Genomic DNA, 19,219 nt, shown 5'->3' on the forward strand with positions numbered 1-19,219 from the left:
AGTGAGAAGCAATTGTGTAATTTGGATCTTCAAAGTAGTGCCATTTATTTTGGGCAGGAGGATGCTGACCTTGGCGTTGACTTCCGTAAAAAGCTCCAAGAAAGCAAACTGCCTGATGCTGCCAAGGACTGCATAGAAAAACGGTGCACAGACTTTGTTAAAGTTCTGGCAGCAGAGTATCAGATGCGCTTGCCAGATTCGCTGAGCCTCCTAAGACATTTGGAGCTTCTGACGCCCCAAAATGTGCTTTCAGATTCTAAACCTCTGGTTACTGACTTGCCAAAAGAGTGTTTTGCAGACCCAACACACATATTAGAAACGCAGTGGCGAACAGTGATTTCATGTTCATTCAATACCTCTTCAGGCATGGAATCCTTCTGGATTGAAGTATTGAATTATAGAGATGCAGCTGGGAATCATCGGTTTCAGGAGTTGGCCATGGGCGCCATTAAACTTCTGACCCTACCCATATCAAATGCACAAGTGGAACGAGTGTTCTCACAAATGACCCTGCTTAAAAATGAGAACCGTAACCGAATGGGTCTGAAACTGCTATCAAATATACTCAACATAAAATTTGGACTAAAGCGCAATGGTCTTAATTCCTCTTCGTTCAAGCCCTCGCCGGAACTACTAGCAAAGTTCAACAGCTGTATCTACAATTAATTGTTTTACTGTCTTAACATGCTGCTATTCTTGGCAGTGCCACTGCCAGACTCTATGATGCTGGTAATCTAGGCAGTGCCTGGCTCAGAAGAAGAAGTTTGTGCACCTTAACCAGTCAGAACAATTTTGCCCACCTCAACCTGCCACTGCCAAACCCTGAAGGATGCTGCTACATTCTGCACTGCCTGGAGCATTTTCCACACCTCGCCCTGCCTCTGCCAGTCCCTGAAGGATGCTGCTATTTTTGGCAGTGCCACTGCCAGACCCAGACGGATGCTGCTAAACTTGGCAGTACCACTGCCAGACTATGGGATGCTACTAATCGTGGCAGTTCATGGCCCAGAAGAAGACGTTTGTGCACCTTTACCAGTCAGAACAATTTTGCCCACCTCAACCGTCCACTGCCACACTCTGGAGGATGCTGCTACATTCTGCACTGCCTGAAGCATTTTCCACACCTCAACCTGGCACTGCCAGACTCTGTGATGCTGCTAATCTTGGCAGTGCCTGGTCCAGAAGAAGAAGTTTGTGCACCTTAACCAGTCAGAACAATGTTACCCACCTCAACCTGCCACTGCCACACTCTGGAGGATGCTGCTACATTCTGCACTGTCAGAAGCATTTTCCACACCTCAACCTGCCACTGCCAGACCCTGAAGGATGCTGTTAATCTTGGCAGAACCACAGACTGAGATGCTGCTAGCCTTCACCATGCCACTGCCAGACTATGGGCTGCTGCTTATCTTGCCAGTGCCTGGCCCAGAAGAACTCTTTGGCACAATTGAACTTTCCACTGTCTGAACAAGGATCTACCACGCTGTTGCCTGGCAAAAAACAGGAGATGGCACTTGTGTGAGTCTGCAAAATGCACTTGCACTTTATCAGGTATCAGCTCATGGGAACATCAAGCAGCAAGCCCTGCACCCCATGCCTCGAACTACTCTCTTCTGATAAGTACCAAAAAGTACGAAACATACATAATTTGCGTATGTAAAGAGATGTTCAGCATTGCTTTGGGAGAATTCAAACAAGTGTGAAAAAACATGAAGCATTGGCCTATATTGCCGTTATTCTGGGGGGCCTGACGTGAGTATGCAAGCTGAAGAGCACCTTTCCCAAGAAGAACGTTTCCGCACTTGCAGTCCCCCAAATTGAACCCAGAATATTTTGGGCCGGCTTGCTCCACACCATGCGATATCAAGTGAGTGACAGTTTTCCTGACAGACCAACTTTGATTTCAGTGTACAAAATGTAAGTTATCTGATTAATGTGGGAGGTAAACATATAATCCTTGAAATAGAAGTATATTTGTGAATGTTGTAGTCAGGCTACACGTAAGTTAATGGAGTGGCAAAATTGGGCTACTTTTTGCTACTTTGGGCTACCGTTTTGTTGCTTTTGGGCTTGAAAGTTCTGAAAAAATCTGGCAACACTGGTCTGTGCCAGAGACAGACATCTGAAGCTGGGCAGTGGCTTGTAAAATAAGGCCAGTCCATACCCTCAGTGAGCTGAAACCAAGTAGTGCCTCCCTCCCTGATGTACGTACCCCAGTAATAACCATGTGTGTAGCGCCCCATTCATTGAATGAATGAAAGGATTTGTAGAGTGCCTGGATACTATGGGGCAGATTTATGTTAACTGGCGCATCCCCAGGGATGTGCCAGTTAATGTGCGCCACTGCTCCGCCACCCATGGTGCGCCACATTTACAATGCGGCGCACCATGGGGCAAAAACGGCACAGATGCGTGACGTAAAGGTGGCGCATTGCTGGAGTTGCGTCGCAATGCTGCGTCAAGACCTACGCCTGCTTCGAGCAGGCACAGGGTTTTGACGCAGCATTGGCCTGAAAGTGACTGAGTGAAATCTTATAGATTTCACTCAGCCACTTGTAGGAGGCGTTCCTGCGCAGGAACGCCTCCTTATGGCGCAGGGCTTTACAACGTGATGCATCTCCTAGATGCGTCACGTTGTAAATAGGGCGCATTGTTTGCGCCGCCGTTGCGTCAAATAAAGTGATGCAATTGTGGCGCAAGGGCCTCATAAATCTGCCCCTATGAGTGTGTCCCGGCACTAGGCAGAGCCAGAGGAGAGGGTAGGAGGAACCTTATCCCTTCAACAGGCGGCTTTTCAAATGTTTGTGGAATAATTTGTTATCCGGAATGTATCTGTGGGGGGGAGGGAAGCTCCTTCCAGAGTTTAGCTGCCATCGACGAGCAGCAGAATCGCCATTTCTTTCTATTTGTGAGTGGAATGGATAGTAAATGGGCCGAATGGGAACGTAGGGCTCATTAGGGGAGGTGTAGGGGGGCAGGGAGGGGGGTCGTCCTGTTAAGAAGGTAACTTGGGCCAATCTTTTAAAAGGCTGAGTGTGCAATTGTCAGTGCTTTAAAGGAGACTCCTGCCTTTCCTGCCTTTCCGGGCAGCCAGTGCAGCAGAAGGAGTGGTCGCTGGCACCCAGGGTGGCATGCTGGGACCGTGCTTCCAGAAAGACTGCTCAGCATCACAACACTGACTGCTGCTGTGTGTCTTCAGTCTCTAGGGTCTGTGGCAGGGACCCGAGTCACACACAGGCAGCAGGTACTGCAATGACGTGTCAGAGGGAGGATGGCACCAAACGAAGAAGGATGAAAGGCAGAGGGAGCCCTGCAGAGATGGGGACCTTTGATCTACAGAGAAAGATGCACACACACACACGTACACACACACATACGCACACATACACAAAAGCACACAGGCACACACGTACACATACACACAAGTATACATACATGCACATACACACACGCACATATGCACATACACATACACACACACACATACATACACCCACACACACACATACACACATACAAACGCACACACATGTACACACACATGTACACATGTACACACGCACACATATACACACACACATACATGTAGACATACATACACACACATACACACATGCACGCATACAAACAGGCACATACACAGACGAGCATACACACGCGTGCATACAAACCCGCACGCATACACACATACACACACGTACACGCACACATATACATACACACACGCACATACACGCACACACATATGCACACATACACGCACACATAAGCACAAGCACACATGTACACACGCACACATGCGCACATGTCCTTACGCGCACACCCATGCACATACATACACGTACACATACATACACACACACAAGTACACATACATGCACATACACACGCATACACACACACACACACACGCATACACACACACATACACACACACACTTCTTTTTGTTGCTCAACTCACTGAGATGCATCCTTGGCTTAGATATTAGAGCAATATTACGAAGAACACATGCTTCTCAGTCTCCCCCACCACGGCCCAGTGCCAGGCATGTTCATACTGGTAACTCATACGGTTTGACCCACATGCACTTCCCCGGGCTCTCGAACATGGCCTGGTGCCACGAGTCTGCCAACCGGGGATGCTGCAAGACGCGCAATATGTCAGGCCTCGAACCAGAATTGAGGCTGTGGAGTTAGCCACGTGAATGACATATGTCACCCTGACCCCACTGAGATACGAAAATACTACACAGATGTTCTGAGTCATGCCAGAAACCTCTTTTTATTTGGGGTCAAAGTTCACCCTGATTAACTCTGTGTTCTTTGGCGGGACTGTCCGTCCCCACACGCTGCTTGTAAAAATTTGGGGCATATTATCGAGGACCCGTGTTAAAATTATCGCCGTTTTATCGACAGGAAACTGCAGATAAAACGGCGATAACGGGCTTGATAATACGCCCTTGTTAATTCCCATAGAAGCCCATGTTAACATCAGAACATGGGCTTGTATGGGAATTAACAAGGGCGTATTATCAAGCCCATTATCGCCGTTTTATCGGCAGTTTCCTACCGATAAAACGGCGATAATTTTAACACCGGTCCTTGACAATATGCCCCTAAATTCGCTCGCCAAGTTGTGCTGCAACAGAGCGCTATACATTGCAAGGATGAAGTCTAAGCGCTATGCCCGACAGGAGAGGAAGGTTCGAGATGGTTTATGAGAAGGCGTGGTACCCAGACTGCCTAATGCTGCTAGTTCGAATGCCACTGATTGATTTAAAAACTATTTATAGCATGAAATTCTTCAGGGAACTGTGCTGAAAATATAGGTAATCTATTAACATTTAAAACAGGGCACAAAGTATACCTCTTGGGACGCTCAGCTTTTAATTGTGTGCCGGGCGCAAGCCCCGTGTCAGTTGCCTGTGCCCATGCGCAATGGCACGTGTTATTCCCACATGTGCAAATTGCCTTTCGTCCTGAGTACACCAGGATGCCATGCACGCCCAGGGGTGTACAGTTCCATGTGCGGAGTGCCTACAAAAGTTAACCTGACCGCAGGTGTGCACAGGCAGGGTGCAAGTAGCGCGTTGGCAAATACTGACCTCGGGGCCTGGTCCGAACTTCTATGCAGAAAGAATTGGGTGAAGATTGCGAACCCATTAATTTACGATAAAGCCCGCGTTTACATTACAATGTGCAACATTGTAGACAAATTACACTTATTGCTTCTAGAAAGTGAGAATTGCGCACCATTGGGGCTCTATTTTGTCTAATGCAGGGTGCGAAAAAATTACATTTCTCCCAGTTTACTCCCGCGCTTCGAGACAGGTTTTCTAGCAGCAAATCCTAGGAGCAACCATTTAAGATGTGCTCCGAGAATATAATCATGTTCTCGCACAAACGATGGTTTGCACCCTAAATTGTGAGCGGCGTTAGGTACCCAGTGTATCATGGGCCTAGTGAAAGGGATGCTCCCGGGCTGCCGTTTGAATTATAAAACATAGCAATAAACAGGGCTCAATAGGCCACCCCTGAGTGTGGGCGGTGGGGGGGGGGGGGGGGGGGGGGGGGGGGGGGGGGTTTAGGGGATTGCATTGGAAACCGAATCAGCGTCACATTTGCAATTAAGAACTTGGACCTGAGAAATGTGTAGCTGAAAAGACAACAGCGCGGGAGTTCGGGGAAATGGACTTTAAATAAACCTCAGCGTGTGTAAAATAGCTCGGTGGGCTAAGCCCCCCGCTGCTGTGATCTTGTACAACCTGCAAGTTATCGATTTGGCTCGCAGCAGACTCTCGAGTCACAGCTTTTCGATTCTGAGATAGTATTTGTGATTGGTCTGGAGTAATGGTAATCAAGAACAACCAGTATGTATAGCTCCTTTAACTTACAAGCAAAAGTGAAATGTCTATAGTAATGGTTTCACAACACTAACTCTGAAACGGAGCCTGTTTGTTAGAAATGAAACTGTTCCTGGCATCAGAACCGACTTTCGGCTACCAAGAATGTTTACGGGGGTATTATTGTGTGTGACTTGTTCTCATTTGCTCTAGGTAGGCCCGCGAACAAAGCGCACTGAAAATACCAAAGGGAGTGCTGGTTGGCGCTATGAACTCCCAGGCCCCTCAGGCATCCACTAAGGAGTTTTAGGAACTATAGCTCAAGGGCAGTGCGCGCGCCTAAGGTAGTCATTTGTAACCTGAATGGTTCAAAGCAGACTCTGCCTTTCATCCTTCTCAGGTCAATGAAATGAGAACACTTGGGGGCAGATTTATGTCGGGAATGCGCCACGTTTGCGACACGCAACTGCGGCGTAAACGTGGTGCATCCCTACGACCCCTTTACAACGTGACGCATCTAGGCAGATGCGTCACGTTGTAAAGCCCTGCGCCACTTGTGGGCGTTCCGGCGCAGGGTGGGCGTTCCGGGGCAGGTGCGCCTCGCAAAAGTGGCTGAGTGAAATCTATAAAATTTCACTCAGTCACTTTCAGGCCAATGCTGCGTCAAAACCCTGCGCCTGCTTGAAGCAGGCGTAGGTCTTGACGCAGCATTGTAAAGATGGGGCACCCCCGAGCCTTGCTTGAGCTGCGTCGCGCTTGCGACGCAATTCCAGCAATGCGCCACCTTTACGGCACAGATGCGTCACAGGGGGGGGACTTCTTCCCTGAGAAAAGTTTGCAAAAAGAATGGGCAAATGGTGCCTTTCCAAGAATATTTGAGAAAGCAAGAAGGTTAATAAAGCAATTGCGAAAGTGTAGGTATTACATCAATAAGGAGATTTGACATAGGGAGCCACTTATTTAATATAACCACATAGCTGTTAGTTTGTCTGACATGGCTGCCCATCTCTCTCTACCCTGGCTCCTCTCGAACCCCAGCCTCTGTCTTCCCTCCTGCCAGGCCCTACTGTTTTTGTGCTCTCCCTTATCTCGACCTAGTTCCTAGACAGTCAACCCCTTTTGCTGCCTGTATTCCCTCGGTTCCAGTACAGTGTTTGTGTGCTAGAAGTCTCCTGTGCTATCGTTTGACACCTTTACATTGCTCGTATGCTCCATTTCCACCTGATGCTCTTTCTGGGCCATCAATCTCCTGTGCCTACACACAGGCATGCATCTACCTATCCCGGCCATGGGCCCCACCATTCACCGTCTCTCCAGGTCATATCCACCACCAATATCCATGCATTCACCTGTCCACCCACACCAAGTCTGCATATATCAGTCCAACAATACAACTGTTTCAATCTCCCCAAAACACTGTAGACACCCACAGCTTTGAACTGCTTACTCACCCTTCTTTACACAGCCATCAATCCACACATTCATCCAGCTGTCATATAAATATGACTGTATGGGCACTTATATGTGTTGTTTGACTGAATGCATATCTAAATACATTTCTCTGTGTGTTTCTGAGTGTATATGTGCATCTTGGTATTGCCTAGTGCATATGGGGAGCTTAGATGTGTTTTATCTGTTCATGCAGTATACAACCATGTTACTAACACATAAACAAGCCGTACCTATTGGCTTTGCCAGTGTTTATTGGTAGTGTGCCATAAGAAGTAACCCCCTCTTGTGATGTGTGGTGTTTGTAACAAAGCAACCAAGCAACAATACTGTTAAAAATAAAAAGAATTAAAGGAATACATTCATTTTAATAAAACGGGAAGGAATGGTAAGTGACAAAAATCACAGGGATAATGCTAAAATGTACCTACCTACACAACAAGCAAACATGTTGCAGGTTACCAGTATGTTTTCCAGTAGATTTGTGAGAAGAGTTGGATATTGCTCCCTGCTGTTGGTACGGGAATTATTCCAAGTAGCAGACACACTGGTTTAAGATGTCTCTTGTTCTGGCAGAGTGCCAACCTTACATCTGAGGAAATCTCCCGGAAGTCATTGTAAGCAAAATCCAACGTGGCCCAAGGCATCATTATCAAGACAGAGCTCTTCACAAGGTTGCCCTCTCCCAAGAACAAAGGAATTCCAGTGCCTTCTAGAACTGATCCCAACAGGGCATACCACAGACAAAAAGCATGTGCAATGCAATAGGTTTCGCATTTACGCGAATTTGAACTATTCAAATTTTCAATATTTAGCTTTATTCGATGTTTGTATTAAAAAGATCATAAAAGCACATATGACAATCAATTAAAATGTTAAAAATTTTAAAAGTTACAATCACAATTCATTTCATAGTTAAAAAGAATAATTCATATGCTGCAACAATCGGTTTTTCGCCCACATAACAGGCTACCTGAAAATTAGATTTAGTACAGTGGTGAAAGAAAAAAACGTCCAAGACAAATACAAAACACTATTCATGGTATTTTACAGATCACATAGTTTTCCTTAAAGCAATGAGTATCCTAAGATATGAGGAGACTGATTGTATCACAAATTCCGATTCCAATTGTTTCAACCTAGAAAGAGCTGCTCTACACCCCCTTATGCCCCATTTCCTTAAGATTGGCATCAAAAACCTTCTCCTGGGGGTAATATAAAATTTACAGAATATGATGCAATGTATGTTAGTTTGCAAGGATAAATCATCACATGCGCACCTCACTAAAAGTGTGGACCAATCGTTACAGGTCGGAAATGTCACCTAGCGAAAGAAGGTATCCACCCGAAACCTGGTCAGCAGCATTCTTGAATAGGGGCCAGAATCTAGCAATAAATAGGGTTGTATCCCTGCATGAGAGATCAGTTCCTGGTTCGCCATGGCAGTTTGCTTCCCTTTTTTAATGTGCCACCTTTTTTTATCTAGATGTACCAGGATAGATCTTTTAAAAGTACTGTTAAAATCTAGATTGCGGCATCAACATTATCGGCGCCACCTTGTCCCTTTTCCAACTTATGTGTGCGCGTAAGCAGCAGCCATTTTGTGTGCCATTGCCTCTCTGCCCACTGCCGATAGCCAGCGCGTCTCTCCCCCTCGCTCCCCGGCCTCGCAAGCATCCCCCGCGCCCTGACAGCCCCCGGTCTCTCCTGCTTGGGCCATAAACGCACCTCCAGCGCGACCCTTCCTCCGAGCCACATCCCGTGCTGAACCCCCACACTCTTTCATCTCATTCATAGAACAAGCTCCTTTGATAACCTCTTCCTCCCTGTCCGATTGTCCGACCTGTTCCCAGGCCACCACCTAGCCCAGCAGATACAGTTTACTGCCCCTACAGTAGGACCCCGCCTCACATCAAAGGAGCGGGAATTAATCAATGCCTTCACACCCCCAGATCCGACCGATCGCCCGCATTCCTGTTCCCAGCGGAATGTCCAGCTGCGCGATAGCCATCATGCTGAGATTGGGGTGGGGACTCCTACTGAAGACATGTGTGGGAACGGGCCTGAACAGGGGATTCCAAAGATGCCTTTTCCATGCTTCAAAGCAATGCCACGGATGTCATAAATGTAATAAAGCAATAAACCTGTGTATAAGAGGCCAGGCCTCAAGGATGCGTTTAGAGCACCTCGAGAAGATACCCTGTTGTCTGATTTGACGTGTTCTGCTCCGTCGGAATAAACTCCTGTTTCCTGCCTTCCAGTCTCCAGCGCCTGCCTCTTTATTTGGTAACCGTGAGTTGGGCGAGAGGCGGCTAGCGCCGGGCAAACCTTGAAAAGGGGTAATCGACCTGATCTGCCTGACCCTTTTTCCACAATTGGCGCCCAACGTGGGGCCCACCAGCGACACGTGGATCCAGTGGGAGAGGTCCCAACGACAGAGTGAAAGACTGCAACGATCGGGAAGTGCACCTGCCCGATAGACCCTCGTCTGGCAGCCGATCATCCGAACTTCACCGGTTCCGAGCAGACCTCTCTCGAGTGATCTACGGTCCTGACTGGGAACCATCAGGAGTGCCACAGCAATTACGGAGAATAGAGGACGATCAGGCGCTGGAAGCGGAAGACGAGAAACTGTCCATGCGGTCCGCGTAAGGTCGTGTAACACGACGAATTGCGAATTGATTGTTTGATTGTCATTGGAAAATACTAGTATTACGCATTTGATTGTTTGGTTCTGAGAGATTCTCTGTCTACAAACGGGGAAGGATAGGAGTATTCTCCCTTTGCAGATAGTGAAGGGTGGGTAGCGCAGGCTTTTGCCCCCGTTGTAACCCGTCACGCCTACTTCCCTCTCCATTGATTGATTGTTTGTTCGAGCATTTACTGTTCGAAATTGGTTCTCTGAAAGGATCTTCTCTGCCTACAAACAGGGAGGAACAGGAATTTCCCTCTCTCTTTGCAGATAGTGAAGGGTAGGTAGCGCAGGCTTTTTCCCCCGTTGTAACCCGTCGCGCCTATTTTATTCCTCATTTGATTGATTGATTGTTTGTCCGAACATTGACTGTTTGGAATTGGTTCTCTCTTTGGGTATTCCCTATTTGCAAATACTGTAGAATAGAAATATTCTATCTAGTCTTCGCAAAGTAGTGAAGGATAGGTAGTGCAGACTTTTGTCCCCATTGTAACCCGTCATGCCTATCTTCTCCCCATTGTTCAGTAGTTGGTTCAGCCCGGACCGCTTATTAGAGGTGGATCATCCGGCTCCTCTGGAGGGCACCCCTAATAAGGATATGTTTTTAAAGTATGGACTAGTCGCCGTAGCTTATAGTAAGTTATGGCATAAATATACTAAAAAGGATCAGGAAAGTCAGTGGCCACTGATAGGATCCTTCGATGATACTAAAATAAGCGTGCTGGAAACAGCCCTTCGTAACCATAAAACAACGCCCACTATGCTTGATAGTTTTGGCATGTGGCGCAAAGAAACAGAACAGCGAAAGAAAAGAAATGAAGTCAGGCTAGAAAAAGAATTACGAAGAGCAGCTCATTTAGCCGCAAACAAGTTGAAAGAAGAAATAAAAGAAAGGGAGGAAGCTAAACTAAAACAAGAATCTGAAACATCAAGCCAATGTCCCGTTAGAACGCCCGCCACGCTTTACCCTGAGCTACCTTCGAAGCAGCGAGTGAACGATGATCTACTGCTAGGCCCCCCGATCATCTACATGCCCCCTCCATACGCCCCTTCCCAAACTCTAGTGCAACGCACGCAACCCCCAAGCACAGATGAGAGCAGTACCAGAGCCTCGGTCCTCACGTCCTCCGCGCCGGCCGAGCCCCTTGTACTCAGCGCAGCGCAAGCAGCAACATTAGATGAGCCCGAAACTAAGAAGAAAGACTCTGCTAGACTCAATCGATTGAGTAAGAATGAACGAGCAGGGATTGATAAGATTGTAAAGACGCTAGTAGAACGGAAAGAAAACGAAGATTACGTGACAGATATATGCAATACATATGCTGATAACCACAAACGACACTTTGTTGCACGTTTCTGTTACCACACACTTAACGCCTATGAAGACCGGTATCGGAACAAAGGTCCTGAAAGCCTAACGACTCTGTATAGAAAAGTCGACATTGGAGACGAGGGCGAGGGTGATGTGACGGACCTCTTCACACGCACGCTTGAAGTCTTCCGCCACCGCACTGAACAAAGATTAGAAGCCGACACCACGACCCCTGTAGCGACTGAACCTCAAACCGAGAGAACTGACACCATGATGCCAATAAGAGAAGCGGCACCTTATTGGGTCCCCTCACGAGGACAGGGAACACACGACGATATTAACCACCAAGATGCGAGAGGGAGGGTAGTGTACAACTGGGTCTACCAACCCTGGGATTGGCAAGACATCCTGACTTTCCGAAAGTCCTTGCCCGATCTAGGAAAGAACCCCACTGCCTTCTACACAGAATTAGGTACCGCCTTGGGTTCGACGATTATGACCCTAGCGGACATCGACTTGTTTTTCGGGCTATGTCTGCCAGCTGATGTGTGGAAGCAAATCCGGAAAGTCGACCACCTTGAGCTGTTCGGACATACCTGGTTACAACTCGATGGCATAGACAAGCAACGAGACCCCGGACAGAAACCTCTGAAATCAATTCTAGACCTGCAAGACAAAATCGTACAAAAACTCAAAACCATAGTCCCAGAAAAGAAGGTGGACTGGTCGATAGTAACGGCCTGCTGCCAGAAACCCCAGGAAGATGTATCAGAATACTTTTCCCGGTTCGAAACGGTGTTCTCCGATTACAGCGGCCAGGACATGACCTCTGCAACCGGACATCACTTATTCGTCCAGAATTACGTAAAGGGCCTGACTCCAGAAGTCTCGCAGAAACTGCAGACTAGCGAAAGTAGTTGGGCTGCCTCCAAACCCGCGGCTATCCTTCAGATGGCTCAATACTACGAACGACAAAAGAATGAGAACGACAAAGCGACTGAGAGAAAGAAAAAGGACTTGAAAGAACGAGTAATGATTGCTCAATTGCAAGGAGCGACGATAGGTAGGGAACCGTACAAAGGACACTACCAGTCGACTGCCCCTAGAAATCCACCCCCTAAAGACCGTACCCCTGCGCCCTATGCTGGACGGACAGACATTGACGACAACCAGTGTGCGTTCTGCAAGGGATTTGGGCATTGGAAGTCCCAGTGTCCGGTCCTGCTAGAAATGTACAAAAATAGGGACGCAAAAGACGTAGCGGGTGGGCCGAAAAATAGAGGACAGGGACGAGGGTACGCAAACGACACCAGCAATGACAGATCAGGCAGACCAAACACTTTTGACCGCCCCGACAGAACCAATGCCAGCAGACTGACTGTGACGATGCCCGCGACTGTGCATAGGACTGCCTAGGGCAAGGGAGGGATCCAGTCGAGCTCTATGTTGACCAGCAAGGTCCTTATGTCACCGCTAAGGTCCTAGGTACGAAGTCTCCATTTCTGGTAGACACTGGCGCGACACGTAGTGCGTTATCTAAACGACTGATTCCAAGGGCACCCTTGTATGGCTCACACATAACATCAATAGGCTTTGATGGAACGCCCTCCACTAACCCCTTATCCGCACCGGTTTCCTTCGACTTGGACAGTAACCCCACTGACACGACGTTTCTGCTTTCCTCCAACACCCCCGATGCCATTATGGAACTTGACTTACTGAAGCATTTCCGAGCTACTATTAGGTGTTCACAGGACGGAGTTCGAGTCATTCTGTACGATAACCCGACTCTGCTCAGACCTTATCCCTTACGACACATGTTCTCCATCTCTGACTCATCCTTACTCGACTCTCTACCTCTGTATCTGTGGGCCAAAACTGACGCTGACGTAGGACGCATGATGATTGACCCCGTGCACATAACTGTTCGCCAAGATGCGATACTCCCAAAACTCCCACAGTATCGGATATCGCCCGAAGGTGAGAAGGCATTGGTAGAGATAATTCAGTCCTTGGTAGAGGCAGGAGTGGTAGAGGAAGTAGTCAGCAATATTTGCAACAGCCCTATCCTACCCATTGTAAAGAAGCAGGGTGAGGGAGATGAGAAAGCGTACCGCTTCATCATCGACCTTCGAGAGGTCAACAAAGTGGTCGTACCTCAGTACCCCGTAGTCTCGGATATCACCACCATTCTGACCCTGATTCCTTCCACAGCCACCACCTTCACTGTAATCGATCTCAAGAACGCATTCTTCTCCATCCCCATCCACCCAGACAGCCGCTACCTTTTCGGCTTCACGTTAAAATCCCGCTCATATAGATTTTGTAGAGCTCCCCAAGGTTACACAGAAAGTCCCAGCATCTATAGCCAGGCCCTCAAGAGACAGCTGGACGCCGTTCAGCTGCCGGATGGAGTGGTGTTGATACAATACGTCGATGATATCCTTTTGGCGGCCGACACCACTCAGCTTGCAGTCACTACCACTGTCCAACTCCTGCACTTCCTTGCGGAAAATGGCCACAAGGTCTCCAAGAAGAAGTTGCAATTCTGCCAACCCCAGGTCACCTACCTAGGCCACCTCTTGTCCAAAGACGGGAGAAAGCTTACACCCGATCGAATTCAGGCCATTCCAGAAACCCCTGTCCCAAAGACCCAGAAACAAGTCCGCTCCCTGGTAGGCCTCACCTCCTTCTGCCGGCAGTGGTTGCCAAATTTCAGCCTCATTGTAAAGCCACTACTTTCCCTACTAGCCAAAGATGTCCCCTTCCCACTCCCTTGGACCCCCGAATGCCAATCTTCCTTCAAAGAACTTCGAGACGCCCTTTGTTCTGCACCAGTCCTAGGAACCCCCGATTACACCAAGCCCTTCTCTCTCTACACTCACGAAAGGGAGGGGTGCGCTTTGTCTGTCCTGACTCAAGCCATTGGCCCCAAGCAACAACCATGTGCCTATTTCTCTGCCACCCTTGACCCCGTAGCGAGAGCCTTGCCTGCCTGCCTTCGAGCCATAGCTGCCGCTGCTGTCTCTATCCGACAAAGTGAGGGGATTGTACTCTCGAATTCTCTCACGGTATTAGTGCCCCATGCTGTTGACACCCTCCTGAACCAGACTAAGACGCAACACCTGACTAGCGCACGACTGACTGGATACGAACTGACTCTGCTTGCACCCCACATCACGCTGAAAAGATGCACCACACTGAACCCAGCCACCTTGTTGCCTCTGCCCGAAAACGACCCAAATGTCCCCCGAATACATGACTGTGTGACCCTCACAGACGAACAGACTAGGAGTAGAGTTGACCTCCGAGACACTGCCTTCCCAAACCCTGACGGAGAGCTATGGGTAGACGGCTCTTGCATAAAACTCCCCGACGGCACCACCTCAGCTGCCTATGCAGTTACCACAGCCCATCTGTAGTTGAAACCGCCCGCATCACGCAACGATCCGCACAGGCGGCAGAACTGATTGCCCTCACACGAGCATGCATCCTTGCAAAGGGGACGACTGCAAACATTTACACGGACAGCCAGTATGCCTTCGGGGTGGTTCATCATTTTGGGCTCTTATGGAAGGAGAGGGGATTTCTGACATCTCATGGCACACCCATCCTGCACGGAGATTTAGTCTCCGCTCTGACTGAAGCAGTTCTCCTCCCCAAACGACTTGCCATAATCAAATGCCAAGCACACAAAAAGGTGACAGACATCATTGGACAGGGAAATGCACTGGCCGACATCACTGCCCGAACCACAGCTGAGAATAGGACGACGACTCACATGTACGTGACTAGGTCACAAACAGAAAAATGGACGGACGCTAGGGAAACTATCAGGGACATCCAAATGGCCAGCTCACCACACGAATTGACTGAATGGGCACGGGTGGGATTAAAAGACGATGAAGGCTGCTGGCAGACTAAAGACACAAACAAATGGTTGCTACCCAACTCGTATCTGATCCCCATACTAACTATGGCTCATTCCCCTGCACACATAGGATCTGCCCCTATGACCGAACTTGTCTCCCGAGTTTGGCATAACGACAAAATTGCAGACTCAGCCAAACGATTAGTCCAGCAATGTCTAGTCTGCCTGCAACACAACCCTGGGAAAGGAACTGTCGTACCCCGGGGAGGGTTTGGGGTCCCCAACCATCCATTTGAAGTCCTACAGATGGACTATATCCAGTTAGAGAGATGTCAAGGACTGAAGTATGTACTTGTTGTTGTATGCACTTTTAGCAAGTGGGTGGAAGCCTACCCGACGCGTGACAACACTGCCATTGCCACTGCAAAAGTACTACTGAAAGAGTTCTTCCCTCGCTACGGCCTTTGTCGTATTTTATGGAGTGACAATGGCCCCCATTTCGTAGCCGAGGTTATCCAGCTTATCCTGAAGGGGCTGGGGGTACGACAGAAATTCCACGCAGTTTTTCACCCCCAATCTGCTGGACTGGTTGAGCGACACAACGCCACATTGAAACTAAAGCTGGCGAAAATAGTGGCTACCACAGGACTAAAATGGCCAGACGCTCTTCCCCTGGCATTGCTGTCAATGCGTTCCACCCCCACCAAACACCACTTGACCCCTTACGAGGTCGTTTTTGGCCGACCCATGAGTATCTGGTCTGCACCCAAACCGACATCTATTCACGACGTCCCGGACGTCCTAATGTCTGACTATCTGTATAATCGAACTAAAACGCTGTCTGTTATTCATCATCAGGTGCTGCAGGCCATCCCCGATGCTTCCAGGGGCCCCGGACATACCATCCAGCCTGGAGATTTCGCCCTAATTCGGAACTTCCAGCGGGAGAAGAGTCTGGAACCCCGCTGGACGGGCCCCTGGCAAGTTTTGATCACCACCCGAACAGCTCTTCGAGTGGAGGGAAAGCGCAATTGGCTGCACGCACACCACTGCAAGAAGATCTCGTCGAATCTGACAGCAACCGAAGACGTGACCACACAAGAAGAGCTCCTGAACAAAGATCGACCATCCCTGAGCTGCTACCCAGAAACAGACGCGCTCGAACTGGCAACATATCCCGACCCCACTGTGCCATCCAGAGAAGGGTACAACCTGCGACGAAAGGAGGGAGCTTCGGCTAAGTAGACCACTGACTAAGTTTATATTCTCAGAGCGGTGGCCTAACGCTACTAAGGTCGCCAGGAGAGAAGCCAAACGAAGTTTGTGGTTCTGCCCACTACCGAGCCCCCTTGAAGATGATGGAAGCGCCCGATCCGAAGATGATGGAAGCACCTGACTTGAAGATGATGGAAGCAACCGGACATCCAAAGACCCACCACAGAAACCCAAAGACTGACAAAATGCACAGTTCAAAGACTATTGCCTTCTTTGTTACCCTTCTCTTCTGCCTCCTCCTCATGACCACCCTCTGGATCTTGGAAGAAAGCTCACCAGCACATGAGACACTTCTAGCCACTGTACTACCTGTCACCGTGAAGGAACACCACCTGATCTCTCTCTCACCTCAACTCCGAGAAAGACGTAAGGAGTTCTGGAATAACTCCTTCGTACAACTTTTGCACCAGCACAACCTTGCCGCCAATACCACCAACTGCTGGATCTGCGGGTTGCTTCCACATGCCACTGGACATTCCATCCCTTTCATCCCCTCACCATTCTCTGTTCATGGCTCCTGCCTCGCCTGGTTGATTCTCCTGCCAGAGAGCTACAGAGATAAGACAATCTCCAGCGAGACCATGTCACACTTTTATCAAGGGGTCTGGCTGAACGAAACAAAAAGAGCGGCTGCACCCTTTTGCCCACTGACGTCCAACACCTCTGTTCACTTGGACATCCCAGCCAAAGAGCGTGTCGAAATGCAGGTGTTCAACAACCCGGCCAGACCTACCTTCTCCTACCTCCGGAAACGGACAGCAGCCACCCTGACTGTGGCCCTATCTGTTGTCAATGTCTCGGGCCTTATATGCATCGAAGGCCTTGGGACACAATTTGTAGGTCACAGTGCCTGCAACATCACCAGAACTTTGGACACAACTGACCCACCCTCTTTTGTCACCTCTCCAAACATGTACTTTGTCTGCGGTACGAAAGCCTACACCTGGCTCCCAAAAGGCTGGGGAGGTACCTGCTACATTGCTTTCATCCTTCCTCCGACCTATGTGGCATCTGCAAACCACCACCGACAAAAACGAGAGAGAGACATTGATCAAGCCGACTCTACCGGAGCACAGTTCCTGGACGCAATGAAGGGACTTGTTCCACTCTGGGGTCCAATGGCAAACAGCCGTGCCATCCGACATTTGACCCAGGCAGTTGAAACAACCATGAACATTACAGCTGGCATGCTCACAAATAACACAGCCGAGCTTCAAGCGGTCCGCTTGGTGGCTCTTCAGAACCGACTTGTTCTAGATGTGGTTCTAGCAGATCGTGGAGGAGCATGCCGCATCATTGGGTCCAGCTGCTGCACCTACGTACCGGACAATTCACCCTCAGTGTACAAAGCCATCGAACATCTCCACAGACTTTCCTCCGAAGTTCATCAGGAATAAGAAGAATAGTCGCTTGGGAGTTGGTTCTGGAGTGCAATAAAAGACTGGGGGTGGAGGTTGTTTATGATTATCCTGATACCGATCATTGTAATTTGTGGTTTTTGCCTAGGTGTCCAATGTCTGCCACCTTTGTGTTCGCTTATTGCAAATTGCATCTGCCGCAAGACTCTGGACTTTGAAGCCGAACGCATGAAAGCCTTGTATGATGTAGAAATCCGCAATATCATGGGGATTGACGTGAATTAAACAAGCTGGCTAGATATGTTGAAAAGGGAGGACTGTTAAAATGTAGATTGCGGCATCAACATTATCGGCGCCACCTTGCCCCTTTTCCAACTTATGTGTGCCCGTAAGCAGCAACCATTTTGTGTGCCATGGCCTCTCTGCCCACTGCCGATAGCCAGCGCGTCTCTCCCCCTCACTCCCCGGCCTCGCAAGCATCCCCTGCGCCCTGACAGCCCCCGGTCTCTCCTGCTTGGGCCATAAACGCACCTCCAGCGCGACCCTTCCTCCGAGCCACATCCCGTGCTGAACCCCCACACTCTTTCATCTCATTCATAGAACAAGCTCCTTTGATAACCTCTTCCTCCCTGTCCGATTGTCCGACCTGTTCCCAGGCCACCACCTAGCCCAGCAGATACAGTTTACTGCCCCTACAGTAGGACCCCGCCTCACATCAAAGGAGCGGGGATTAATCAATGCCTTCACACCCCTAGATCCGACCGATCGCCCGCATTCCTGTTCCCAGCGGAATGTCCAGCTGCGCGATAGCCATCATGCTGAGATTGGGGTGGGGACTCCTACTGTAGACATGTGTGGGAACGGGCCTGAACAGGGGATTCCAAAGATGCCTTTTCCATGCTTCAAAGCAATGCCACGGATGTCATAAATGTAATAAAGCAATAAACCTGTGTATAAGAGGCCAGGCCTCAAGGATGCGTTTAGAGCACCTCGAGAAGATACCCTGTTGTCTGATTTGACGTGTTCTGCTCCGTCGGAATAAACTCCTGTTTCCTGCCTTCCAGTCTCCAGCGCCTGCCTCTTTATTTGGTAACCGTGAGTTGGGCGAGAGGCGGCTAGCGCCGGGCAAACCTTGAAAAGGGGTAATCGACCTGATCTGCCTGACCCTTTTTCCACAGTACGTTTTGGGATTTTTTCTAAGCAGGTTGGGTTGTCAAATAATTCTTTGTGCCCCAGCTCCAACGACATATCTTTAATATAGTTGAGCCATTTGATCTTTACGGCTCCATCTAACAATAGGCAATCTCGTACCACTTCTCTATTTAGCAATGTTTCTGGCGTCACCCAAATTTTGTGCCATAGGAGAAGTGGAGAAGATTTGATTAGATCTTCGATGAACGGTAGCCCCACTTTGGCGTG

The sequence above is a fragment of the Lissotriton helveticus genome, chromosome 6, assembly GCF_964261635.1.
Source record: "Lissotriton helveticus chromosome 6, aLisHel1.1, whole genome shotgun sequence".
In the NCBI taxonomy this organism is placed as follows: domain Eukaryota; kingdom Metazoa; phylum Chordata; class Amphibia; order Caudata; family Salamandridae; genus Lissotriton; species Lissotriton helveticus.